Raw genomic sequence first — 27,537 nt, forward strand, 5'->3', positions numbered from 1 at the left:
GGAGCCAGGCCAAGAAGACAAGGGTGGCCTACCCACTCCCAGACCAAGAAGCTGGCTTCCCTCCTGTCTCCTCACCCCAACGCTGTGGCTACTAGTGTTTCTTAGCCGGGAGATAACAGCAGACCACAGCCCAACAGTCACCCTGCAGCTCACTGACAACAGACCTAGCTTTCTATGTGCATTAATTCATCTGGTCTTCAAGACAACCACATGCACTATTCCCCCAGAGATGAGGGAAGGCCCAGAGAGGTTAAGTTACTCAAGGCCACGAAGAACAGAGCCAAGATTTTAACTCCCAAAGACCACTGGGAGACCTTCTGCCCAGCAGCAGTGCTCTCCCTTACTTGGGGCCACTCTCTAGCTCCTACTCATCCTCCCAGACCCAGCTTCCCAGCTCCCAGTTTCCCCTCCCTTACCTCTAGTCCCTCAGCTGCTTCTGTCTTTGCTCCTACTCCATTAGCCATGGTAGGACGTGCCTGGCTTGCTAGTCCTCTTGGGGTGCGACCCTGAATTCCCCATGGCCCTGCCTTCCAAGGCTTCCTCCATTCTGCTCCCAGCAACTGGGCAGCAGGCAATGCCTTCTCCCCAGTCTCCCCTCCAGCCAAGGGGAGAGCCGTCTCCCAGAGGGCCCAGTGGGCACCTCTGAGTCCACCTTTCCCTGTCCCAAGGCCAGCTGACAGACGCAGCGTGCACCCAGGCAGTCTCCTAAGCTGAGGGAAGTGCAGTCAGGCCACAGGTGAGCCAGACCTGACTCCCTTCTGTCTGAGGGCAAATGGCCAGGACAGGTACTTCTGCCATTTCTATAACCAGCACTTAAAAAGCTCAGGAGTCAGACAGGGATTCAAATGTCCTCTGTGTGACTCTGGATGACTTGTTCAAACTCTCTGAGACTAGGTTTCCTTGGTCATAAAACAGGGAAGATAATAATACCCATTTTGCAACACAGGGGTTTGGGGAAAGATGAAACTAGTTTATAAGACCCCTCCTACTTTCTGAACCAGTACTAAACTCAGCACTGGGCAGGGGCTGTCACTGTGGATATGGGGCCCAGAAAGGCCTGAGGAGCCCTTCCTCCAGGAGGGCCCTCTGCAACATCCCCCCACCCGCGTACCTCCCCCATGCTCAGCCTTCTCCCCTCATTTCAAGTCCATGATCCCTCATGAGTCCTGTCCTGAGTTCTTATCTCCAGCAAGCTCATATGACCTTGAATCCAAGGATGTCCAAGCACCCCCAGGCTTGAGGCCCCCACTGCTCCCAGCCTCAAGGGGGTTCCCTGGCCTGGCAGGGCCTTTGAGAAGGGAAGTCCTTGGAAGAGGAGCTATGAAAAGTGGAACAGCCCCTCCCCCCAGAATCTTTCTCACCATCTGTCTTGCTAGTCATGGACGGGTCCTCTCTCATCAGAAGTGATACAGCTCCTTCCTCCCTGGCCCTCCGGGCATCCCTCACCCACCCTTTCTCTCCCTCCTTCTCAGCTAGCCAGTCACACTACAGGGCTCGGTCTTAATTAGCCTAACAAAACTCAGTCACCAGGGGAAGTCCTTGAAGTCAAGGATTTCAACAAAGATAAACCACTAAATCCTGTGGCCGCCAGCCTGTCTTCACAGCTTCTCTGGCTCTGGCAGAAATCACACTCCCAGGCAGAAACCACAGGCCTGGCGGCTTCAATGTCCAACCCTCCCACCCCCCACCCCAACACACACACGCACCCCATCCCATCTTGGGCCACCTTATCAGGGCAGGCCCGGCCCATCCTTTATCTGCCTGCCATCTCTAAGTGCTTCCATCCCCCTGACAGGCCCCATAAAAGCTGGTGAAAGACAAGGCTGCCCCACTTCTGACATGGCTGACTTCAAAGGCTACGAATTAGGTGGGGCTGTTCTGCATGCCTTACTGAGTTAAGGGCAAAGCTCAACGTTCCTGGGGTGACCCAGTTGGTCAGGGGATCATTCCAGAGCCTGTCCGTAAAGACACAGAAGCGGTTAGGGCACAGGGTCTGGGGGCAAGCGTCCCCAGTTCAAGTCCCAGTCTGGCCACTTGCTAACTGGGTAGTTGCTTGCCTTGTTCTCAGCATCTCCTCTGACAAAAGGGGATAACAAAATCCGCCTGCCTGTCTAGTCCTACAAGCCTTCCTGGGACTGTCTTGACATGGGGAAGAAAGTTCCCTTCTGTGTGGAGATGGCTGCTTCTTGGGGCCCCTGAGAGTGATCCTAAGAGGGCCCTGGGTAGCAGTGACAATTGAATTCGGCAGGGGACCGTGGGGGGAAAAGGAATACAGAAAGGACCCAGGCCATGTGGCATGTGCAGGCTCAATTCCCACCTCTACATAACCCAGACACATCAGAGCTCAGGGCCCCAAATGCCCTCATCCCATAGTTGCTCAAGCCTGTCCCCCAGGCAGTAAGGGGTTAGTGTTTAATGGGAACCAAGTGTCAACTCGGGCGGAGGCCAAGCTCCAGAGATGGATGGTGGATATGGGTACACAAAAGTGTCAGTGAACTTAATGCCACTGAACTGTGTATCTCGAAAAGGTTAAAGTTTATGTTCTGAGTACTTACACAATTTCTTAAGTGTGGCTCTCCGGTAAAGGAGACAAACACGAAATGGGAACAAAGTGCTCCCTGGCTCTTTCAAGAGTTCAAACTTAAAACCCAAGATTCTCATCTAGTGATAGTGGACATGAAGCCCAGCCCAAGGCTCGGCCCCTCCTGCCAGTCCCAAATCCACCCCCAAGGCCCATCAGCCCCATTTGGCGGCTGCCTACGCTGGGCACAGGTCGGAGGCGTCCAGGAGGGGTCTGCCACGCACATCGCCTCACGCTCCCAGAGACCTCAGGGTCCAGCTCTGCTGGCTCAGGCCCACAAACAGTGGCCGCTCAGGACCCCAGCTCCAAATCTTCAAAACAGAGAGAGAAGTGCCACAAGGGAAAGGGGAATTAAGCCATCCTCAGCGTCTCCCCCAAGCTGCAGTGAGAAGAATCAAGACACTTTTTAGGCCCACTGCCCAGAGACAAAATAGGAGATGAAAATATTTATTTGTTTCTAAGGCTCTTGCAATCCCAGGGTGAAAAGCCCACCTCGGTTGTAACTTACTGCAGCTCGAGCTGCTTCCCAGGCAGGCCTCCCCACGGGCAGCCGCCCGCTTGCTGGGTCTCGGGGCAAGGCGTTCCACCACCCCACTGGGGAGGAAAAGTGGGATCCCTGTCCCCACAGAAACTGATTCTATTAAATGAGAATTATCCCCGATTGGCATCGGGGAACCATAAATAGCCGAGCCGCCCCAGTTGAATCACCAGAACGAGCTCTGTGTCAGCATTTCTATATAAACCAGGGTTTGCTGGGGGATTAGCTCACGGCCATAAAAAATTTGCTCCAGGCTGAAACTTGGCCTAAAGAAAATCTGAGCCCAGGAGTAGATACTGAAAAGAAAGCCAGCCAGACACCGCCCCTAAGCCTCCCAAGGACAAGGGTGCCTCTGAGCCGGTCCTCTTACACCAGAGCTCTGTTGTCGTCAGCGTGTAAGAAGCTTGGTGATTTAGGGCACCACTTGGGGTTGCCATAATTCAAAATTTGGGGTTTGGGTTTTTTTTTTTTTTTTTCTTGCAAGCCAAAACAAGGGATATTTGCTGCTTGGAGAGCTTTGCATAGGCCTGAGTTTGAGAGTGTGTGATCCAAACCCTCCCTTTCTTCCACTGACAGCTCAATGTCAAGCACAGAGAGATTGCCCCACACGGGGCACAAGGGCTCATGTGGGTTCCTTACATGGTGTAGGCACTAGTGCATGCTGTCTCCTACACCAAAGCTCAGGTTTTAAAAGGAAGGCCTGGGAACCTACTCTATCAAAAGGGTAACGCAGCTCCATGTAGGGCACAGGTGTAGTCAGTGGCAAAAGGATGTTTTGTTTTGGTTGGTTTCCCCTGTGGAGAGCCCAACACCGACTATTAAATAAAGCTAGATGACTCTGCACATCATATACATTAAAGGCTTCCTGGCAGACACATGATCTAATTTTTTTTTAATTAGAAAAATTAGGAGAAGAAATATTAAGAGAATGTATATGTAAATTGAGAATGGGGAGGTCTTCTTAAGTAGTTTCAGAAACTGGAAGCCCTTGAGGCACCTGGGTGTCTCAGCTGGTTAAGGGTCTGCCTTCTGCTTGTGTCATGATCCCAGGTTCCTGAGATCGAGTCCCTCATTGGGCTCCCTGCTCAGCAGGGAGCCCGCTTCTCCCTCTGCTCTACCCCTCCGTGCTCATGCTCACTCTCTTCAATAAATTAGTAATATTTACAAAAATAACAGGGGTGCCTGGGTGGTTCAGTGGATCAAGTGTCTACCTTCAGCTCAGGGGATGATCCTGGGGTCCTGGGATCAAGTCCCACATCCAGGCTGCCACTCAGCAGGGAGTTGGCTTCTCACTCTCTCACTGCTGCTCCCACTGCTCGTGCTCGCTCTCTCTCTCTCTCCAATAAATAAATAAACTCTTGAAAAAAAAAAAAAAAGAAGCCCTAAGAAAGAGGAGGTCTTGATATATGGCAACACAAAGCTTTGAATTTTAGGTAGCCAGTTTTGTCCCAGACAAAATTAAAATAGATGCAATCCATATGGCAAAAGGTTTAGATGTCTTAACAGAAGACTCTTATAAATTAATTAGAAAAAGAAAACATGGCAGAGAAAGAGGCAAAGCTTATGAAAATGTATTTAAAGAAGAAGAAATGAAGAAGCTGCCAGCAAACAATGAAAGGATAGGCAACTTCACCATAGCTGGGAAAATGCAAATTAAAATAACAAATGTGACCCATCACATTGACAAAATGAAAGCCAGCTAGTCCCAGTCAGTGCTGCTGAGGGTGTGGGCAAACAGGAACACTCCATCACCGCCAGGGCATGAGGAACTGCTCCCATCCTTAGCAAAGCTATCTAGCAGCCTCTCTGAACATTTAAAATGCCCCCGGCCTCACTTTTAGGAATATGTCCATCAGGCCATACCTACAAGAATGTTTACTGCAACATTGTTTCTTAGGGCCAAAAAATTAAAATCAAAACAAAGGTCCATCTGTTGAAATATTCGCTCCATTATGTGTTTACTGCTGAGAATAAATAAATTATGCAGATTATTAGAGAAAAAGAGAATAAATAATAGCTTACTTTTATCAGCAGGAAATAAAACATAGTGGATTTCTTTTATATTTAATTATCATGCATTCTCCTTTAACAAAGTTTACTTTGTTAATGAGACTACCTCTTTTTTATTTCTTATTAATTAAAAGTATTTTTAATTTAAATTTTGAAAAATTAATTAATTAAAAATAAAAATTAATTTTAAAAATTAAAAAAATTAAAATTAATTTAAATTTAAAAAGTATTTTTAAAAAGCTGTTCATGCATGTCAGAAGATTTAATTTGCCTATGCCTGTTACTGATAGGAAAGACTTTTCCCCTTAGCAAATTCACTAGCTAATGTGATACCATGATGTGGTACTTATGTGAAGATGTAGAATACTATGTCTGTCATGGGCCACATTTCATTTTACAAATAAATAAGGAGGACAAAATAAAATCTCAATATATGTCATATACATTATAATTTAAGCTTGTCTGTATATGGAAACAGATGTACATGAAATTAGCCTGTATCGTAACACTGATAGCTTTAGGGAAATGAGACTGAAAGGAAGACCCACAACCTAGTAATTTTTTCTTTATATTCCTCTATATTGTTTGGGTTTTTAGGACAAATAGATTAGGGTTTTTTCTTTTTTAAAGATTTTACTATTTGTTTGTTTATTTATTTTTAAAAGATTTTATTTATTATTTATTTATTTATTAGAGAGAAAGCAAGAGAGCACAAGCAAGGGGAGCAGAAGGCAAAGAGAGAGGGAGAAGCAGGCTTCCTGCTGACTGGGGAGCCTGACACAGGGCTCAATCCCAGGAATCCGGCATCATGACCTAAGCCGAAGGCAGATGTTTAATGGACACAGCCACCCAGGCGCCCCACCACTATATTAGTTTCATAAAAATTTTAAGCAGGGAAGTTTTAATCATTCCAAAAAACAAAATTCGCTGGTCACAGAGAGGTAGTTAGTGGCCAAACCTCGCAATGCTTCACAAATGCTCCGGAGCATGCGAATTCACACCACCGCGCCGCACGGCAGCAACGGCGCACTGGCCCTTCGCTCAGGGCTCACAGACAAGGCTCACAGACAAGGCGGGTTGGGGGACCACATTCAGGAAGACCTGAGAAACCGATTTAAAAATCCACAGGGACACAGAGGCAGGCAGATCTGGGTGATGGGCGAGGGCTTCACAGTGGAGACTCCCCGAGCTCTGAGAACTGAGAATGGAAGGACCTGGATGAAGGGAGGATTAGGGGAACTCGAGACAGCTGCTGTCTCAGCTACAGGCCCGTGGCTGTGAACGAGCCTGGTCATGACAGGCCCGGGCCCCGGAAAGGGCCTGGCACACCGTGCTGCCCAGCGACCCTTCCTGAGCCCCATCGGCCACACCCCCCATGCCTCAGAAGGTGGCAAGTGTAAGAGAGAGTGTGCACAGCAGTCTGCACACTGCCTCGGCAAAGGACCGGTTTCGGTTTTCCTTCGTGGCACTGGCTCTCTGGGGCATGATTCACAGCCGGACTGTTCTCTGCCCCAGTGCTGAGCCAAAGGAGGGCCCTCGAAAGTCTGGGAGCCCCCCCTTCCAGGAAGCACAGGCTTCTGATGTCACAGGGCTGTATTCACGCCCAGCCCAGTCCACCCCAGGTCACTCCCACAGCCACCCACCTCAGTCAGGCGCAGCCATTCCCACCCAGAAGCAGCCGGACAGCCGCCATCTTGCCAAGCTGGGATCTAAGTTGCTGAGGGCAGCAACCGGACCTGACTGGATCCCACTTCTCTGTCCTGTGACAGGCCACAGAGGAGCTCAGTGAGGGAATGACGCATCATTCTTGGTTCACAGAGCTGGTCTTTGCTGCACAAGCCTCTGCCATCCGCCTTGGTGTCTGGCAGAGCGATAATACCATCAGGGCCTGCGAGCTGGGATCTGGCTGAGTTGGGATCTGGGGCTTATGAGACCAATCCACAGTAGGACGTTTCAAGAGACCAAAAGAAAATAGTGACCCAGATCAATATTCTTAAGGGAGTATTTGAACAGAAGAGGACAGTTTGTGGATTGTTTTCTGTGGGGAAAGGAGGAAACAGGATAGTCTCCAGGTTATTTTCATTAGAGGCATAAGCAGTTGGTCTATTTCCCATGATTTGTAAAGGAAGAAGAAGGAAGGAGGGTGGTTTTCCCACACTCATATCCTTAGTCAAAAAGGGTGACACTTTATTTCAAACCCAGGAATGTCTTGGTGAGGCTTCTGCTTCTAAATTGCTCAGGAATACCAAAGCCAGCTCTTGAGGACAGACGTGTCCCTTCCTGCCGGTCCCTTCTGTCAGCCCTCAGATGGGCCAACCCCAAGCAGGACGACAGGGACCCACTTCGGTTGGCTCCTGTGAATGCTCAGGAGACTCGTGACCCCACCCATTTCCAGTCAGCCACTGGAGATACTTGCTTGGTTGGGCTCAGCCTATACTGATCCACGGTCCTGAGTGTGTAGGCGAAGGATAGACACTATCTTCCAGACAGACAAGCGATGGTTCTTCCAACACAACTCCTCATTGATCCTGTCCCGCTCCATACCTGGCTATTGCCTATCCACAGCTAGCTGCAAGACTTTGGGCATCAGGGTGGACATGGCCCTTGCCCTCACGGACCATGCTGGAGGCCCCCCAGTCTGGGTCTTGGAGCTTCCCTTCCAGAACCCACCTTCGTCTTTCCAGCACAATCACTGCTCCTCCTAAAATCCAAATGGGTTGGCCCCCTACCTTAGTTTCAAAATCTTTGACTTCAAACATCATTGCTTTCTGCTCGAAGGAAACGAGGTTTCATCACGCTCACTCAACAAGGATGTAGGGAGTGCTTTTTTAGAAGCCCGGCTGTGCCCCACGTGGTGAGTACAGAGCAGTGAACACAGCAGACAGCTATCTCTCCCCTCGGGGCGCTTACATTTTAGTAGAGGAAGCAGAAGAAAAATGGGGTCATTCAGGGACACGTGGTAAGCCAAAGCAAGGGCAGGACATGCCGGGAGGGGAAGGGGCTATGTGAAACGGGGTGGTGAGAGGGGCTCCTTCTCAGCCCTGCTTGCTGAGATGGTGTTATTACGGTTCCCAAATAGCTGAGCTTCGAGTGAAGAGTTCATCTGTAATGGGATTATCTCTGGCCCTGTTTGCTTTCATTACAGTCCGACTCTCCAAGCATGAGAATCTAACCTTACCGAAAGCATATTTTGGTAATCTGATATAAACTAAATTTAAACTTTGACCTCCAACAATAAAAACGCTACTTTCTCCCTCTGAAGACCTGAAATTCAGATTAAGGGCCTGCCAGCTTCACTTTCCGGATTTCTCACTGACTTCTAATTAGATTCTAAGCATTCCTCAGAAGGGGCTACACACAGGGCTCCCCCCCCTGCCCGCCCCACCCACCGGCCCACAGCAGACACCAGCCCACTGGCTTGGTTTCTGCTCACTCCCATCAGAAGTCCAATGTCCCTCCTCGCTCTCCCGCACCCTTCCCTCAGGCTTCCACTTCGTAGTATCACCGCAGAATACCAAGCTAGTGCTAAAAACTCACCATGAAATTGCTGCCTTAAGCCACATCGCAAATTTGTTCTGATTCCCGTTTTGCACGAACTGCTGTAATCCTGGTATGGGTCAAGGTTAAGTATGAGCTTACTCAAATCTGCCCCCACGTCGTGTACTAATTCCTATAGGTTATCGTATTTAGAAATTAAGGCAAGCAAAATCCACAAGGGCAGGGGGCGGGAGGGGCGTCTGCGGCCAGGGCTCCTCCTGGCCACCAGTCTGTCAACAACCCCTGCTTCTCAGAGCTTGGCATCCACACCCTGCTCAGGTTTTCAAGACACAAAATTAAAACCTGGCTTTTCACCTTTTTTTTTTTTTTTTTTAAGAGAGACCTTGAGTAAGATTCACAGTCTGGAGCAGAAAAAGCAACTAAACATTCAAATTCAGGGATGTCCCACATTAATAACTGTTCACCGAGGAAGCATTTCCTGTTTATACATTGAGCTAATGAGAATCCATCACCCCTGTCAAATATACTGAACACCAAATTCAAATGTCAAACCAAATGTAAGAGGTCACACATTTCCTTTGCTAACTAAAAGTGTAATTCATAAATATTATTGCTACCAAACTCTCCATCTACAACATTTGTTTAGAAATATGCACATGTAATATAAATTGTGATTAAGTTAAATGGGTATATTATTTCCTGTTTTAAGGGCTAACAGCAGCATGAATTATGCTTTACTGCAAAGAAGGCTCAAGTCACAAGCAGTCCTGCCTGACTACAACCCCACATTTTACACCCCCAGACTGATTTTTGCACGTTCATTCATAAATACTTTACATTACCCAGCCTTGCTGATAACTTTCACTTCTGCTGCCTTATAAAACAGCTCTCACTATTGAAAAGGTCAGCTACATGGACATAAACTTTGGGTCTAACTACATTTAAAAATAAAAGTGGGAAAACAAGAAAGATTTACGAAGCCAGGGTCTTCATTTACCTCTGGAAGCATAATACCAGAATCCAAATTAAACTGAAACTTTGCATCTGTGGCATGATTGAGTGAGATGGGAAATGTTACCACAGGAAGCAACGATTAATGTTAGGGAGCAGAGAGAAACTGGTGGGGAAACCACCTTTCGTTCCATCGGCATCCACAAATAAATTCAATGGAGGTCCTTCGTCTTAAAAACATGTATACAAATTAATATTTATATTATTTTAGAGAAACCAAATTGATTTGAGTCAGGAAAAGAAGGGAAGCAGAACAAACAGAAATAGACTCTCTCCAAAGAACCAGAGAGGGATGTCAGTCATGTCCTCCTCACACTCAAATGAGAGGCTGAAGAAAGGCAAAGACCAGACTCAAAGCTGACCCTTACCAGTCATGCTCTGTCAGTTCAAGAAAGGACGGTTTGACTCCCCCGGCAATGAAAACTATGACCGGCCACAACAACCAGGGGGGAAAAAAGGCAAGCAAACAAAAAAATCCTCCCTTCCCCAGCGTAGGTTGCAAGGGCTTTTTTTTTTTTCTCCCACAGGCAGGCTGGAGGGCTTAGCCCCAGATCTTGGCAGAGCCCCACCTCCATATCAACGAGGCTGCTGGTCCTCATTCCCATGGGAACCAGGTCTCCCCAGCCACCCTGGTCTATGGCATGTGGAGGAGAGAGGTGGCTGAGAGGCTCCTCAGAGGAGCTCTGAGTCATCCCTGTTTTCGAAACTCTCCCCAGAGCGAGCCAGCCTGACGCCATTGTGCCAGACAATTTTGCAATGAAACCAAGTCTTTGATGTCATGGACTGGGAGGGAGGGATAAACAGGGCTCCTCAAAGAGATAACCAAGATGACTGTCCAGCTTTTGAAATCCGGTGCAGAGCATTTCTTAAACCCCAGATTCGGAAACAGGTAATTATCAGATCCCAGGGAAGCTCCTATCCGTGGACACTGTGCATTCACCAGGAGGCAGGCAGGAGCTGCCTCTTTCCTGCCTCCTTGCTTTCCCTGAAGTTTGCGCTGAATGGGCAGATTTGGGTTTCAGAATGAAAATATGCAGCTCTAATTAAATATTTTAAATTAGGTTTCCAATAGTTCAACCATAGCATTTTTCCCCTTATAATATAATGGTTATATCAATGGATGGTTTTCAATATAGTACCTTCAAATCTGTTAACTGCAATTTCAGTGTAATAAATTATTTTTTTTCATCCCACATTTTAAAAATTGGGTTTAATTTACATAAAGCGAAAGGCTTAGGTCTTAAGTGTTCTGTCCAGTCAGTTTTGATGAATATATATGAAGACAGGACATTTCTCTCATCCAAAAAGTTCCCCACACCCCTTCTCAATTTTCTACCCCCAGAACCAACCTCTAATTTGACTTTTATCAACCTAAGTTAGCTTTTCCTATTCTAGAATTGCTCACAAATGGACCATACAGTATCCACATTTTTTTAAAGATTTTATTTATTTATTTGACAGATAGAGATCACAAGTAGGCAGAGAAGCAGGCAGAGGGAGAGGAGGAAGCAGACTCCCTGCTGAGCAGAGAACCCGATGTGGGGCTCGATCCCAGGACCCTGGGATCATGACCTGAGCCGAAGGCGGAGGCTTTAACCCACTGAGCCACCCAGGTGCCCCCAGTATCCACATTTTTGCATCTCCACTCACTCATCGCATTTTTTTAAAAAGATTTATTTATTTATTTGACACAGAGAGAGATCACAAGTAGGCAGAGAAGCAGGCAGAGGGGTGGGGGGAAGCAGGCTCCCCGCCGAGCAGAGAGCCCAATACGAGCCCTTGATCTCTTGACCCTGAGATCATGACCTGAGCTGAAGGCAGAGGCTTTAACCCACTGAGCCACCCAGGCGCCCCACTCATCATATTTTTGACATCCCATGATATTGTGTGTGTCAGTAGTTCGTTCCTCTCCGTGGCTCAGTAGGTATTGTGTGACCAAACCTCCGTGGTTTATCCATTCATTATTCACTGATGGACAGGTGGGATATTTTAGTTTCTGAATTTTGTGAAAAATGCTGCAACGAACATTTTTATGCAAAAACTTTTGAAAGAAATACATTTTCATTTCTCCAAGGAAAATCCCTGAGAGTAGCATTATGGGGTCATAGGGTCAACGTTCTCTTAGCTTTTTAAGTAAGTACCAGTTTTCCAAAGTGGTTATACCATTTCACACTCCCATCAACAATTCACGAGAGTTCCAGTTCCTCCACATCCCCTCCCACAATTCATTTTGTCAATTGTTTTCACTTCAGCCCTTCTGGTGGTTAACTCTCGTGACTAACTCATCATAATTTTAATTTGCATTTCCCTGATGCCTACTGATGTTGAACACTTTTCCCTGTGCTACTGCCCATTTGTCTATCTTCTTCAGGGAAATTGGTATTCAGATATCTTGCCCATTTTTAATTGGATTGTTTGGTTTTTATAACTGAGCTGTAGGAGTTGTGTGTGTGTGTGTGTGTGTGTTTCAAAAGATTTTAGAGAGAGAGAGCACAAGTAAACAGAGTGGCAGGCAGAGGGAGAGAGAGAGAAGCAGGCTCTCTGCTGAGCAGAGAGCCCCATGCGGGGCTCCCAGGACCCTGGAATCATGACCTGAGCTGAAGGCAGCTGCTTAACCAACTGAGCCACCCAGGTGCCCCTGAGTTTTAATATATTCTGGATTCAATACTTCTGTCAAACTTATGGGTTAGCAATAGGTTAGTATATGCCTTAACCTCTTCATTACCTTAACTGTGTTTTTTGATAAGCACAGATTTTTAATTTTGATATAATCCAGTTTATCAAGTTTTGTTTTTATGGCCTATGGTTCCTGTGATCTCTCTAAGGAATGTTTCCCTGTATAGCCCAAGGTAGCAAAAATATTCTGCTATGTCTTTTCTAGTAATTCTATTGCTTTAGCTTTTATGCTTAGGTCAATGACCCATATTGAATCAATTTTTGTATAACTTAGATGTAGAAGCCAAAATACTTTTTTTTTTCTAATGATTATCCAAATGTTTCCATACCATTTGTTAAAAAGATTTTCTTTCACAATTGAATTTCCTTGACGTTCTTGGACCAAAATTCACTGCACCACATGTCTGTGGATATACATACAGATTCTATTCTGCTCCATTTTTCTATTTATCCATCCTTTCATCAATACCACCATCTTGATTACTGCAGCTATGGAGTCAGTCTTGTCCTAAGGGAGGATAAGTATTCCAAATTTGTTCAATTTTTTCAATATTGTTCTGGTTATTCTAGACCCCTTTACCTTTCCATAAAAATTTTAAAATCATTTTGTTAAAGAAAAAAAGTTTTCTATTAGGATTGATCAATTAGTGAAAATTGACACTGTAGTAATATCGAGGCTTCCAATCCATAAACATGGTATATCTCTTCATTTAGACATTCTTAAATTTCTTCAGCAACATTTCATAGCTTAAGTCTTGAGCATCTTTCATTAAATTTATCCCTAAGTATTTGATTGTTTATGCTATAACATATATTTACATTTTCATTGTTAATTATTCATTGCTAGGATGTGGAATCTTCACTTGGTTATATCCTCTGGTATTGCACAAAAAATTATTAATTCTACTCATTTAAAAAATATTTTAAGAGGTTTTTTGCACAAAATTATGTCACACAGTGAAGACAATTTTGCTTTTCCCTTTCCAATCTATGTATTCTTTTTCTTATATCTTATTGCCTTATCTAAGGCTGCCAGTAAAATGCTCAGTGAAAGTTTTGAGAGCAACATCTTCACTTTGTCTCCAGTCTCTGGAAGAAAGCATTCAGTCATCAATAAGTATGTTAGCTGTAGGGTTTTTTTGTAAGATGCTATCTGTGAGGTTGAGAAAGCTTCTTTCTGCTCCCAGTTGGCTGAGTTTTTACCATGAATAAATGTTGAAATGTGTCCATTGCTTTTTCTTCATCTACAGAAATCTAGTTATTCCCTTAGTTTAATTACATTAATGAATACATACTGACAAAGTGTATTGATTGGTTTTTAAATGTTATATCAACTTTTCATTCCTAGAATAAACTCTACTTTACCCTCTCCTATACATTATTGATTTTATTTGCTAATATTTTCTTAAGGATTTTTATACCCATGTTAATGAGGAATTTTGATCTGTAATTTTCTTCTGTTATACTATCCTCATCTGGTTTTGATATCAAAGTAATGCCAGACTCACAAAAACTGGGGAAGTATTCCTTAATACTATGTTTTCTGAAAAAGTATTGTAGAATTGGTATTATTTTCCTTAAACATATAAAAGAAATCATGAGGAAAACTTTGTAGACCTGGACTTTTGTTTATGGGAAGCTATTTAATCACACAGTCAATTTCTTGGACACTTGGGTGGCTCAACCAGTTAAGCGTCTGCCTTTGTTTCAGGTCACGATCTCAGGGTCCTGAGATCGAACCCCACATAGGGCTCCCTGCTCAGCAGGGACTCTCCTTCTCCCTCTCCTTCTGCCCTCCCTCTACTTGTGCTCTCCTCTCTGTCAAATAAATAAATAAAATATTTTTTAGAAACCTCTATTTCATGAATGTAAGGCTTAAATTCTTCTGTTTCTTCTTGTTGGTTTTTCAAGCCATTTGTCCCTTTTATCTCAAATTACTGGGATAAAGTTGTTCATAATATCACTTCATTATCTTTCAAATATCCTTAGCGAAGTCCTCTTTCTTATTTCTGATATTAGTAATTTGTATCTCCTTTTTCCTTTTTATTATTGTTTACTGTGGTCAGAAAACATACAATTTATCCTCATAACCATTTCTAAGTCTACAGTTCAATACTGTTAAGTATATTCATTGTTGTGTAGTCCATCTCTAGAACTTTTTATCTTACAAAGCTCAAACTATCTATGAAACAAATTTTCTTAAGCATCTATCAACTTTATTAATCTTTTCAACTTCAAAAACCAGCTTCAGTCTTTGCTATTTGCTTTATTAGTTTTCTCTTTCATTGATTTCCACTCTTATTATGATTTAATTAACTAATCTCTTTTGGTTTTTTAAGGAGCATTGTGTGCCTTTCTTATTTTCTAATATAAGCATATAAAACTTTACATTTCCCTTTAAAATCTGTACACTCAAGAATTCTGATGTCATCTTTTCACTATCTTTAAACTTAGAATATTTTCTAATTGTCCTTATGATTTCTTCTTTGACTCGTGGGTTATTTCATTGTGTGTTAATTTCCAAATATGTGAGGAATTTTGTAGATAAATTACTGTCATTGATTTCTATTTAAATTCTATTTTGTGGGGTGCCTGGGTGGCTCAGTGGGTTAAGCCTCTGCCTTCAGCTCAGGTCATGATCCCAGGATCCTGGGATCGAGCCCCACATCGGGCTCTCTGCTCAGCGGGGAGCCTGCTTCCTCCCCTCTCTCTGTCTGCCTCTCTGCCTACTCGTAATCTCTCTCCCTCTGTCAAATAAATAAATAAATAAAATCATTTAAATAAATAAATAAATAAAATTCTATTTTGTTCAGAGAACATACTTAGAAATTCAGCCTTTAGAAAACTTCAGAAATTTATTTAGACATTTTTTTATGGTCTGGTTTGTGATCTATGTTGGGGAATGCTCCAGGTCCACTTGGGAAGCATGTGCATTTGGCTTCTGTTGGGTGGAGGGTTCTGTAAAAGTCCATTCCATTAGGTCATTGGCAGTGTTGCTCAGATCTTCCAAACACTCATTGATCTTTCAACTTACCGACTGTTGAGAGAAGGGTCTTAAATTCTTTAGCTAGGATTCAGCTTTGCCTCATGTATTTTGGAGTTTTGTTATTAGGTATAAATACAGTTTTTATATCCTTTTTATATCCTTTTGATTAATTAGCAGCCTTATAAAACTCCCCTTTTATCTTTTGATCATCTTGAAGTCTACCTATTCTGAAATTAGTATAGCATCACCTCTTTTCCTTTGCATAGGGTTTGCATAGTACCTTTTCCCAAACTGTTATTTTCAACCTGTTCTTGACTTTATGTTTATGTTGCACTTTTTATCTGGTATGACAATTTCTGGGATTTTTTTAATCGGAAGGTCAATCCATTTACATTTAATCTCATCGTGTGTGTGTGTGTGTGTGTGTGTGTGTGTGTGTGTTTTGAATAGACCAAATTTGGGTTTGTATTTGTACTTTATGACCTTGGTTTTTCGGTTACTCCCTCCTGGATTTTTGGGAAGAAATAAGCACTTTTGCAGTTGAGTTCATCTCTCTATTAACATTTTAGGCATGCCTACTTGTATTTTATTTTCAAAGAGCTTTCTAGGGATTACATGCTTATCTTTACTTCATCATGGTTAACTTTCAAAAGATGTTACTTCATGAACAATGCAGGAACTCAGTGGCAATATATTTCCACTCGCAACCTTCCCACTGTTTGTGTTCTTGCTGCCAAAGCTTTTAGTTCTAAAAGACTATATGCCCCCATGTTCCTCTGTTACTATTTTTACTATAAACGACCAATTATCTTTAGAGTCTTAAAAGTCCTTTTTATGGGGCGCCTGGGTGGCTCAGTGGGTTAAGCCGCTGCCTTCGGCTCAGGTCATGATCCCAGGGTCCTGGGATCGAGCCCCGCATCGGGCTCTCTGCTCAGCGGGAAGCCTGCTTCCTCCTCTCTCTCTGCCTGCCTCTCTACCTGCTTGTCATCTCTCTCTGTCAAATAAATAAATAAATAATCTTTAAAAAAAAAAGTCCTTTTTATTTAAAGACCTGCTGACTTATTCTGGCATTCTTCATTCATACAAGTCCTTCCTATAGGATCAGGTCTCCAACTGAAATCGTTCTCCCTCTACCCAGAGAATACCATTTAGCATTTTCTGCTTTCCTGGAAATTGGTTCTTTCAATCATGAAAATGTCCATATTTCATCTTCACTGGTGAAGTCTATTTTCATTGCATGTAGAATTTTAGTTGGCAGTTTTCATTTGTTTTACTTGCAGCACTGTGGAGATGACATGATTGCCTTCTGATCTCTAGTCTACCCGATGAGAAGGTGGCTATCATTCTTAACATTGCTGTTCTATGTGGGATTGTTCCCCCTCCCCCAGACTGCTTTTGAGATTTTTTTCTTTGTCCTTTGCTTTCTGTAATGTGACTATGATTGTGCTTGGGGTTATCCAGGATTCTTGGACCTGTGATTTTCTTTTTTCATTAGTTTTGGAAAGTGATTACCTGTTCAAATTTTTTTTCTGCCCTTTCTCTCTCATCTTCCACTAGGACTTCAATTCCACACAGGTTAGACCTCTCCACATAGCCCCATAGACCTTGGCTGCTCCACCGCGTGTTTTCACTCTTATTTCTCCTCTTGTTTCAGGGTAGATCATTTCTGGTGGCATGCCTTTGAGTTTATTGATTTTTCCCTCTGTTGTGTCCAATCTCCTAACAAATCCATCCACAGACTTTTGCATGCCTGACAGCCTGTTTTTCATTTCTAGCATTTCCATTAAGATTTTTCTTTATAGCATCCTTACCTCTACTGTAATTCTCCATGTGTTCATACATGTTGCTCACCTTTTCCACTAGATCCTTTAGCATATTTATCATAGTTACTTTACAATATCTGTCTGATAATTCCAACATTTGGGCCATCTCTAATCTTGTTCTACTGATTATTTTATCTCTTGACAAGCAGTTATATCATTGTTTGCTGGAGGTGTGTGTCACAACTTTATAATGAATGTCACACACTGCATGCAAAATATAGTACAGACTGAGGTAACTATTCCCCTAAATGGAAAATTACTTTTTTCTATCAGGCTGTTAATGTGAGAAGCCGAGTGAGCATCAAGTCTGTAGCTGAGCTGGATTTGGACGTTGCTACTGTCTTAGTAATATCCTATGTACCACAGGCTTCAAATTTTCTTAGAGGAGTGCAATATCATATCCCATAATGAGCCTGCCCATAGTTAGTGTACCTCATGCTTAGGGTGAAGCTAAGATAACAGAATTTTTCTAAATGATCCTACAACATCTATGCTCTCAGCAGGCTCTATGCAACAGAAGAGGTCTCTCTCAGCAGTCCTGTTTCTTTTCTAGTGGTACACTGCTGCTGGGGCTCAGTGCATGGCCCAGCACTCAGGAGAACTTATTTGGGAAGCTCTCCCTACCCGTGCTCAGAGAGGATCACTCTCATCTCCTCGCCTTTCCCCCACACTGAGATGACCATGATCTTATACTCAGTGCAGAATCCATAGCTTGGACAGGCAGGTTTCTGGCCCTTTGCCAGCAGCACACAACCACTGACTCCTTCCCATTCACGGTCCAAGAGGGTTTCTCAGCACAAAAGGGTTTCTCTTGGTTCTCCTGCTCTAGCCTCAGTGTTAGACAGGTTTGTGTACCTCTGCCCCTGGGGAGAGGAGTGGAGAGGGGTCAGTATTCCTTTCCTTCCCTAGCAGATAACCTCTACCTCTTACCCTGGCAAGGTGAGGAGCATGTTGCTTTAACTACAGACTCAGGCATGTCCTGCCTACCTGTACCACAGAGAATTCTCTCTCCATTCTTCTGTCCCACCCCCAGTCTTCCTTGTCAGCTCTCAGTGGAGGCACATGGGTAATAGTGAGCAAGAAGACACCTCTCGGGTTTGGGGCTTCCAAGAATTCCAAACTGTTATATTAGTCCACAGTGGGCTCTTAAAAATCCATTACAATCCCAGCTGTTTTCTTCTTGCTTGCTTCTATAGTGGCTACCTTCTCCTTGAGCTGCTCTGCCCAAGGTGGAACAAACATGCATTCCATCACCTTGGAGGGGCTGTCACCCTTTGGATTTTTATTAGGTCACCTTGTGTCCTTCAGCTCTCTGACAGGTGTTAAAATATATGATCTTAAGAGTGTCTGGCTTGCACTTGTTGTTAGGGTGGAAGCAATTTAATCTCACAGCTATTCATATCCTAGGTAGAAGCTCTCATTAAATGTAAGTATTAACAACTAATAAACTCTCCCTTTTGGCATGTATTTATATGCTTTTGGACACAAGTTTACTTTTTGTGCATTTTTTCTTTTGTAATGAAATTAAAATGTAATTTGACTTTTCTCCCTCAGCCCCATAGCTCCTTGTACATACAGCTAATGAATGGTAATGAGGTAAAAAATTTGTCCACCATCAACAAAAGAATGAATAATATTAGATTAACCATAACCACCACCACTGTTGGGTGTGCAACAGGTAAAACAGGCAGTATTTTTTCTATGTGTTAATTCATTTCTCATGACTCCATGAACTAGACATACCGTTTGGCAGTTGAGGAAATTCATGCTCAGAGACACATCATGACTCAGCCAAGGCCACAGAGCTAATAACTAGGGAACCAGAACCTGAAGCCAAGCACTCTAGATTCTGGAGTCTACACTTGTTACCACCATCTCATAAAGGAGTGAGTAAGGGGTTAAATGTCAACTTAAACTTTCTTATATTGATGGTCCGACATCTGAGTTCTAATTTTTGCAGCTCTCCATACACCCAGGGCCAGAGAAACGCAATGCACATGCGCATGCACACACACACCCACAAGGAAGTGCTACTCCCATGTTTCATCTCATTTGGATCCCTTATATAGCCCTACTGCCCTCAAGGGTGCCTTCCTCACATTCTTCCCACCTCCCCACCAACAGAACCAGCTGAGGACTAAGGCTAGCTTCAGATTATAGCAGTAGAACAGAGTCCCTAGCAGGACCTGCCTGAGGATGGGTCCCTGGACAAATGCAGAGACAAGATCTGACTGTCTGGAGATAGCCCTTCATGTACTGGGAAGCTCCACATCCGGTCTGACTTGGGGAGAGGGTGAGGAGCCCCAGGACATTGTGAGTCAAACCCTCAATCTTAAGCAAATGGAAGGAAAAATTCATGTAACTACATTTACAATTCAGCAGCCTCCCTCCCCAGACAGGCTGTTTAGAATAGGGCTTGTTCCTCCTGAAGCAATCTCTTGGCTGTTCAAAGGAAGTCTTCCCCAAGTCACTTTAAAAACTGGAGATATTGCCATCAGGGGCAAGGAGATCAAAAGCACGTTAATCTCCTCTATCAGCAGGCCAGCCACTTACCAAGTCTGAGAATGTTACCCAAGTGCTGCCCCCTGATCCCTCCTGACAGTCCCTGGAACTGGTACCTTGGATCTTGGAAAACAGAAGTATGGTTTTACTTATGCAGGTCACAATCTCAAGAAAATGCATGGAACAATAACAACCATCCCTCAGCCCGAAGGCTGCAAAAGGGTGTTTCAGAATTCATAAGTGGAAGAGCTGTGGTTGCTTTCTTTAAAGAGGGATCAAAACATTGAAATCCACCCTAGAGCACTGCTGTGTACGCTGAGAGTGAGTCACACTGATTAATGGGGCACATACAAGGAACGTGCCCTCTCATCAGTAAGAAAGATTCTCTTGGCATTCCTCAGGAAGAAGTGGGCCCCATAGCTCTAAGCACTTGGGAAGGTACTACCTGTACAAGTTGGTTGGGATTGCAGGCTTACCTGTCTTGGGCTCCGTCTTATAACACTAGGCTGCTACAAACAAAGGTTGCATTAGTAGCAGTACGTATCCAAGAATAAGGGAGGCGAGGCCTTTTTGCTTCTGTATGCCTAACCTCTACAGAGTGTGTTGCATCCTGAACCCTTGCACATTACAGCGAACTTTGCCCAAACAGAAAGAGCCATATGGAAGGTACAGAGGATGAGAGGAGCTCTAGGACCACAACATTTGACCTGGTTGTACAGTCAGGACAAATGTAGCTTGATGATGAGCACTTATACGAAGTCATACTCCTACCTTTCTCACTCTGTCCCTAACCTCACAGGTACTGATACTTCTCCCTCAAATGAACTTTGAGCTCCTTTGGGGCAAGGATGCTGGGTGACTAACAGTACCTGGCATGCTTAAGAAATATTTTCTGAATGAAGGAATGAAGGAATGAAAGAGTGAACAAAAAGGCAAACAAAATGGCTGCCTTGGAAGGATGCCTTGGGAGGTGCCAATATCTGCCCAACACACCCCTCCATAGAATGAAGGGAGAGCCCATCCTGCCAGTGCAAGGAGGTGATGAAGCGCTTGCTGTATGCCTCCCAAAGAGAGACCAGGGGCTGACAGATTAGCCTCCTGCAGGGTCTAGCAGTGATCCAGCTCCTGCTATGGAAAGCACAAGAATGAGCCCCAAAGTGCAGAAAGCCAAAGACAGGGTTCAGAGTCACAAAGCTGTGGGTCCTCAACTGCTAGCCTTCTCAGTTCCGCTCCCGTTCCTCCTAAGCTGACTAAAACCACGGCTGGCTCACAGGTGTTGCTGTGAGCACCAAATGACCTTCTTCCAGTAGTGGAGACAGTAAAAACTGCAGAGAGCCCTAAACAGGTGAGCCACAATAGCAGAGATGAAGGCATTCTAGGGGGAGTCTAGCCTAAGACATGGCAGAGGAGGACGTAGGGAGAGCTCAAGAAGTCACTGGGCCCCAGGTGCTCAAGCCCTTCACTGTGGGCAGCTGGCCAGGACATCTGGGCTGACTCTGGACCCAGCTGGGAGGCTGGCACCTGAGATGAGGCAGCAGTGATGTGGGAGACCACGGGGACCTCTGCATAGGGCTGGAGGGGGCCCTTGCTGGGGGTGCATGTCCAGAACAGGTAGATGAAACTCATTACTGTTTCTCTCCTGTGACCAAAGCAACACTGAGCATACACCCAGTCGCTCATCACTGTGATCCTCTTTTGTCTGGGACAGTAAGGAGGCTCAGAGTCTAACTGGTAGCCTATAGCTTCTAAGAGCCACTGGACCTGCAGCTTTTTAAAAAACACAAACACCTCTCTGTAACACTGTCAGCTCCAAGAGAGTAGGAACCCCCACGGCTTCTGTGCTCACGGCTCTATCCACAGGGCCAGATGCCTGGTCAACACTCATGAAGTACTTGCTGCCTGACCATTCACACCCTGTCCTCACCCTTCTTCTCCCTTCGCTCAGCTTCTCCCCTAATTTCACGTTCATCCTGTTGTCACATCTGTCCTTCTGAAAGCACCTCCAATCCTCTTTTGTATAAGGCCAAGGTAGACATAAATGTAAAAGAAAGAGCACAGAACACATACAGAACTCACAGATGCATCCTTGTCCAGGAAGCTTCTACACGGACGGGGCTCTGCTGACCTTTCCCGCCACCTCCCAGAGGCAGGCCAGGCGGGGGAAAGGAGCAGAAGTTCAGCTCTGTCCCGGGGAGGCCCTCCTACCAGGCTGCTCCCAGAGATTAGGTTACCTCCAGACCCAGAGGCAAGGTTGCCTAGCAACACTCATCAGCCTCCTCACCTCTAAATCCTGCATTTGTGTCTTCTGTGTCTGTGGCACCGTGTGAGCAAGACCCCAAGCGCCCTCCCCCTGCTGCAGCGCCCCACCTAAAATGGGCTCATCTGTCTGCCTTACTGAGCCTTCAGCTGCACTGGCTTGGGACTTCTAGCTTCCACTCGCAGGCGCCCATGGAGCAGGAGGCAGGGCAGGCAGGTGGACTGAGCCACTGTGTTGGACTAGCACACACCACCAAGAAGCAAGGAGAAAGGGGGAAGATGAGCTGAGAGCCCCTCGGAGGTCTAGCTGATGCAGGCCCCATCACCCCAAGCCTCCTCCTTGGAGATTTTCTGCTTGCAGGAAAACACTTGATTTTTTCATCCAGAAGGGTCAAAAACATGCAAACGTGTAAATAAATGAAGTGTTGCTTAAGACCATGTCTAAACAGTGTGCAAAAATAAATATCCTTACTCTAAAGCAAGACAGTATACAGTATCCATCTGGGGAAGGAGGAAAACAAGGAGGGATTTGGGGGAAAGAGCTCTAGGAGATCTAAACTTTATCTGTGGCTCTCCAGAAGCCATGGAAAAGAGCAAAGAGCCTCCAACTCACAGACTCCCAAACATGGGCTCTCACCCCTTCCTTTTGGCTTGGAGAAACCTTGCCAGACAGCCTTCTTGCTGCCAGTGAGGACAGATTTCACTGTGGCTTCTCCCTTTGCTTCTCCAGCTTCACTACCAGGCAACTGTCGGCCACGAGAGTGTCCGTGGGAAAACACTCCCCCTTTCCACTTCACTCAGAGATTAAGCCACACTTTCTTGTATTAGGTCTAAAACAAGTCAACTCCATCTGGCCCCTGTCTCCCAGCCAAAAGTTAAAACTTTAAGCATTACACACATAAAAAAGCAAAAAGAGCAATTTAAGCTCTTTATGATGAAATTTATTTTTGATAGTGAAATGAAGAACAGACCCCGGGAAAGGGTCGGATCGAGGCACTTCGGAGCTACACTGGCAAACGCAGCAGCCACCAGCCACAGAGGCCCACTTAAGTTTAAATTAATTAAAATTAAATAGAATTAAATAGAAGTGAAAACTGAGGTGTTCAGTTGCACGAGCTCTTTTCAAAATCTCAGCAGATACAAAGAGGCACTGTGCCGAACAGCTTAGATACTGAACAACATTTCTACCATCGCAGAAAATTCTACTGGACAGCACTGCCCCAGGCCATTCCAGAAGCAGGCTGTGGTCACAGTGGTCCACCCCCAACATGGTGGGCTCTGCCTCTAGGCCCACTGAATGCCCATACTGTCAGTCACTTCTAAGCTGGACCCTGCATCTTCAGTCTCAGGGAGGGGGGGAATCTATATCCAAGGCCCCAGTGCTTCTGAGAATTTTCCTACTGCCCCTTGTGCTGTATCTCAAACAGATTTATCTCCTTAGCCCATCACGAGTTACTCTAGGACCTCTCTCTCATACCACTCTAGGGGCACACTGGATGGAACGGCGGCCTTCTGTGCAGGTGCAGCTCCCACACCGGCCCTCCACCAGCTGGGACCATCACTCACCTGCTCTGCCTAGCTAAAACTAACATTCATTGAGCCATGCGCAATGCTACATGCTTTATATACCTTTTGCACGTCTACCCGAAATCTGTGAACATGAACTACTTTAGAAAAAAAGGATCTTTGCGGATGGAATTAAGAAAAAAAAACCTGGAGGTGCCTGGGTGGCTCAGTGGGTTAAGCATCATGACCTTGCTTTCAGCCCAGGTCATGATCTCAGGGTCATGAGATCAAGCCCCACATGGGGCTCCGTGCAGAGTCTGCTTGAGATTCTCTCTCCCTCTCCCTCTGCCCTCCCACACATGCTGTCTCTCTCTCTCTCTAAAATACATAAATAAAATCTTTTTCAAAAATCCTGGGTTAATTGGAGGACCCTTAATCCAATGACAAGTGTCTTTGTTATAAGAAAAGGAGATACAGACAGAATAAGGAAGGAGGCGTAGAGGGGGAGGCAGGAATGGGAGCTGCGAGCCAGGGAGAGCCCAGGGCTCCAGCAGCCACCAAAAGCTACAAGGGAGGTGTGGAACAGATATTCCCTCATCTCTGGAAGGAACCAACACTGCCAACCCCTGGATTTTGAACTTCTGGCCCCCATGACTACAAAAGAATAAATTTCTGTTGTTTTAAGCCACCAGGTTTGTAGTTCTTTGTTAGAGCAGCCCTAGGACACAAGTGCAAGGGGTTAATAGCAAAGGACAACTCAAGGGGGTTCCTCTCCCCAAGCAGATGCCATTAACATCCACACCCGGCTTGTGGCATCCAGCTTGGACCCATGTGTCCCCACAGAGCGGGAGCAGAGAGTCAGTCGCTTTGAGCGCCAGGGCCACTATCTATGCTTGGTTTGCATGTGCCAGAAAGAAGCATCTGCTGCTGGTGACAGAGAGAATGAACTGGGGACAATGAGGCCCTCTCAGGACTCCTCAAATGATGCCGGTGAGTTGCCTGTGCTCCCCCTCCCACTTCTGAAGCCCTTCTCTGCTGGTAGCTCCCTGCAGGACGTCATGCCCTCACCCCTCTTCCCGTGGCCGGTCCCATTCCGAGAGGCTCACTCCAACCCACCCGTTCCAGGACGTGTTCTCAGACCAGCTGTCTCAGCATGACCTCCTAGTTTGGCTTAGCCACAGGCTCGCTGTAAACCCCCCCACCACCACCACCCTGCTTAGTCTGTCTCCATATCTCCCTGGGCCTCAGGATGCCCACGTGCAGCGAGGGGTGAGGCTAGACTGCTTGACGATTCCAGCTCCCACAGCGGCCCTCCACCAGCTGGGACCGTCACTCACCTGCTCTGCCTAGCTAAAACTAACATTCATTGAGCCATGTGCAATGCTACATGCTTTATATACCTCATCACGCTCAATTGATACTTTGTGGATGGATGGATGGATGGATGGATGGAGGCAAGGAGAAGGACAGGAGGGGAGGAGAGGCTGCACTCAACAAAATACCAAACTCAAAAAAGGCAGAGCCCTTATCCCTCTGGCCAGACTCATGCTGAGCGTAACTACCCACTAGGGGCTCAGTCAGATGGGGAGGGAACACTAAAGACCTTACGGAAAGCAGAGACGATCTAGGAAGTCTCTTCCATCTGGATGCGGACTCAGCTCCCACGGCCTATCCAGCCCACGCCCTCCCTTGGACTACAGGAGCCTCAGAGAGTAGTCAGAGCTCCCAAAGGACAGACCGCCGCCAGTGGTAGCCAGACCCCCACACAGAGGCTGGCCTGCTGCGTCTCAGGAAGTTCTCCCCAGCCTGCGCGCCTGGGCTTTGCGAAGCACACATATGAGCATCAGGATTAACCTAAATCAAAACCTACTGGATGTTGGGGATCCTCTCGGTCACCTGAGAGCTGCGTGACACATCACACGCCCTGCCACCGTGGCCTGCTTCTCTGGGCCACCACATTTCACTTTCACTTGTTTGTCACAAGTAACCTGAGCTCAGCGGGCCTGACCGTGGTGTGTTAGTCGGGCCATGGCCGAGAGAGGCCAGCCTGGCTGCTGTCAGCCTTGTTCTCATTACTCTGCAGAGAAGGGGCCTCACTCATGTTACTGCATCATTTAGGTGCTGGGGCACGGGCCCAGCTTCCCAGGAGGCTCCACCAGCTGGTTTCTAGGGCGCGAGCTAAACCCTAGGAGGTCCCAGCACCTCTTATCACCATCAAACCTTCCGGAACTTGCTGAACGTCAAGCATTTGCTTTCCTTCTCCACAGGCCCCCCGGTGCACCTCACAGTGCCAAAAGAAAGGCGCCTCGTGCTATTAGCTCAAATAAGGAAAATAATGCTGGGAGATTGAATTTTCTGCAGACTTGTTTAACTTGCTGATTTCTAAGCACTCAGTGCTGGCAGCCGTGCGGGAGTGGGCTGCCAGCCGGCGATTTCTCGGCCGCTTCTTGAAAATATTCGTAGGCTTATTAAATCAGCATGAGTCACTCTCTTGCCTTCCTCACAAACATGAATCACAAATCATCGAAACCCGACGAAAACACGTGACTCCAAAGTTTCTTCGGGACCTAAAGGGTCTGAAGAGCTGGGGGAAAGCATTGGCAACCTGAGGTCTCCCCACTGGCAGGCAGAACTCCCCAAGCGGGGCTCCGGGGCCGCCACGAGGCAGAGAGAGCCGCCAGGTGGAGCCACAGGGACCCCCGGCTCCAGAACCACGCAGACCTGGCCCCCGGGCATGCCCCCGGGCTCACTCACCCAGTCGTGCTCTGTGCCAGGCACCCAGCTATACGCTGGGTCGCCCGCAGGGAGCAGGGCCGGCCTGGGCTCTGCCGTCACAGAGCTGACAATCTAATGGAAGTTTCTGAAGTGACCAGAGCCCTGTTTCTAGTCCTCTCCTCGCTGGGAAAACACGGGCAACCTCGGTTTCCCTACACTAATGCCTACCCCCAGAGCTGCTGTAAGGACGCACAATAGGTGCACGTGCTAACTACTACGTCAAGTCCCTCACACCACGCCTGGGACGCCGCACCTGCGCAGCCAGCCGGCTGCCGTTTCTCTGGAAGGAAAAGAGCGATCTGTAACATCCCCGTGAACCACGGGGCCCTCTCCTGATCCCCGCTGACCTTCCTGGCTGTGTCAACACAACCTGGAATCTGGGCACCAGGCTTGGTCCTCTGGGGCAGGGTGTCGGCAACCCTGCAGCTCTGGCTGGAGAGCAGCCCGGTCCTCGGTCTCGGGCCTGGGACTCCTCCCCCTCCCGCTCCCCACCACTCCCCCAAACCCTCTCCCACCCCCGCCCAGAGCTTCAGGTCCACCTTCCCCACAAATGTAACAGCATTCCTTCCTCGGCAGGCTTTCTTCTCTGTCTTCTGGCCAGTAGGACGTGACCACATTCTCTGCCTACAGCCCTCACCTCTCTCCAAAGAGACAAAAACTACCAAGAGCAGTTTTCTTCACATGGCCCGAGTATTCCCAACAATGCTTGTCCTCTCTCCCCCAGAGCAAGGTGCAAGAACTTGAGTCTTGCCCTTGATGCTCAAGCCGGACGCCTCCACCCCCAACAAACCTCTCTCTCTCCAACTCTCCGTTTTCAGCCTCAGGCTAGAAACACCACCTTCCAATCTGCTGCCCAAGGCAGAGGCTGTGCCCTGAATGCCCCACTGGGGCAGGGAAGGGAGCCATTCACACACTGAAAGGTGGGACAGAAAAACCCAATGTAGGTGTGGAATCTGCACAGCTGGTCAGCATGTGCTGAAACCTGCATATGCAGGATCATCTCCTGAACCCTTGTGACAACCCCCACTTCAGGTCAAACAGCCTCAGAGATGCAAAGGACCCAAGGTCAACACACAGTGCAGGGCGAGAGGACTGTTACGTGTAAGTCAGGCTGGAAGGAGATAAAGGAGCAGTAGGCCCATTGGTGGGAGGGCTGCGGTGTAGACAACAGAACACAGAAAGGCCTTGGTGGCTAACCTCAGGGCAGTGGCATCCCTCAGGCTCAGCCGTGCCTCCTTCCTGCATGTCCACTACCCACCTCCAAGACCGACCTCTGACTTCAGGAAGCAACTTTATCAACAGCAAACTCTCCTCACTCAGGCCCTTCCTGTGTACCCCCAGGAGGGACCAACCCATACCCCTCTCCCACCCAAGA

The 27,537-nt window shown here is 46.5% G+C and overlaps 1 long non-coding RNA gene across 2 annotated transcripts in view; it reads right to left on the reverse strand.

The window, feature by feature from the left end:
• The window catches only part of LOC309862191, a 205,509-nt gene that overhangs the window by 20,964 nt on the left and 157,008 nt on the right, over window positions 1-27,537 (reverse strand). The gene's annotated exons all lie outside the window — the stretch shown is intronic.

This window comes from Mustela nivalis (genome assembly GCF_964662115.1).
Source record: "Mustela nivalis genome assembly, chromosome: 3".
In the NCBI taxonomy this organism is placed as follows: Eukaryota; Metazoa; Chordata; class Mammalia; order Carnivora; family Mustelidae; genus Mustela; species Mustela nivalis.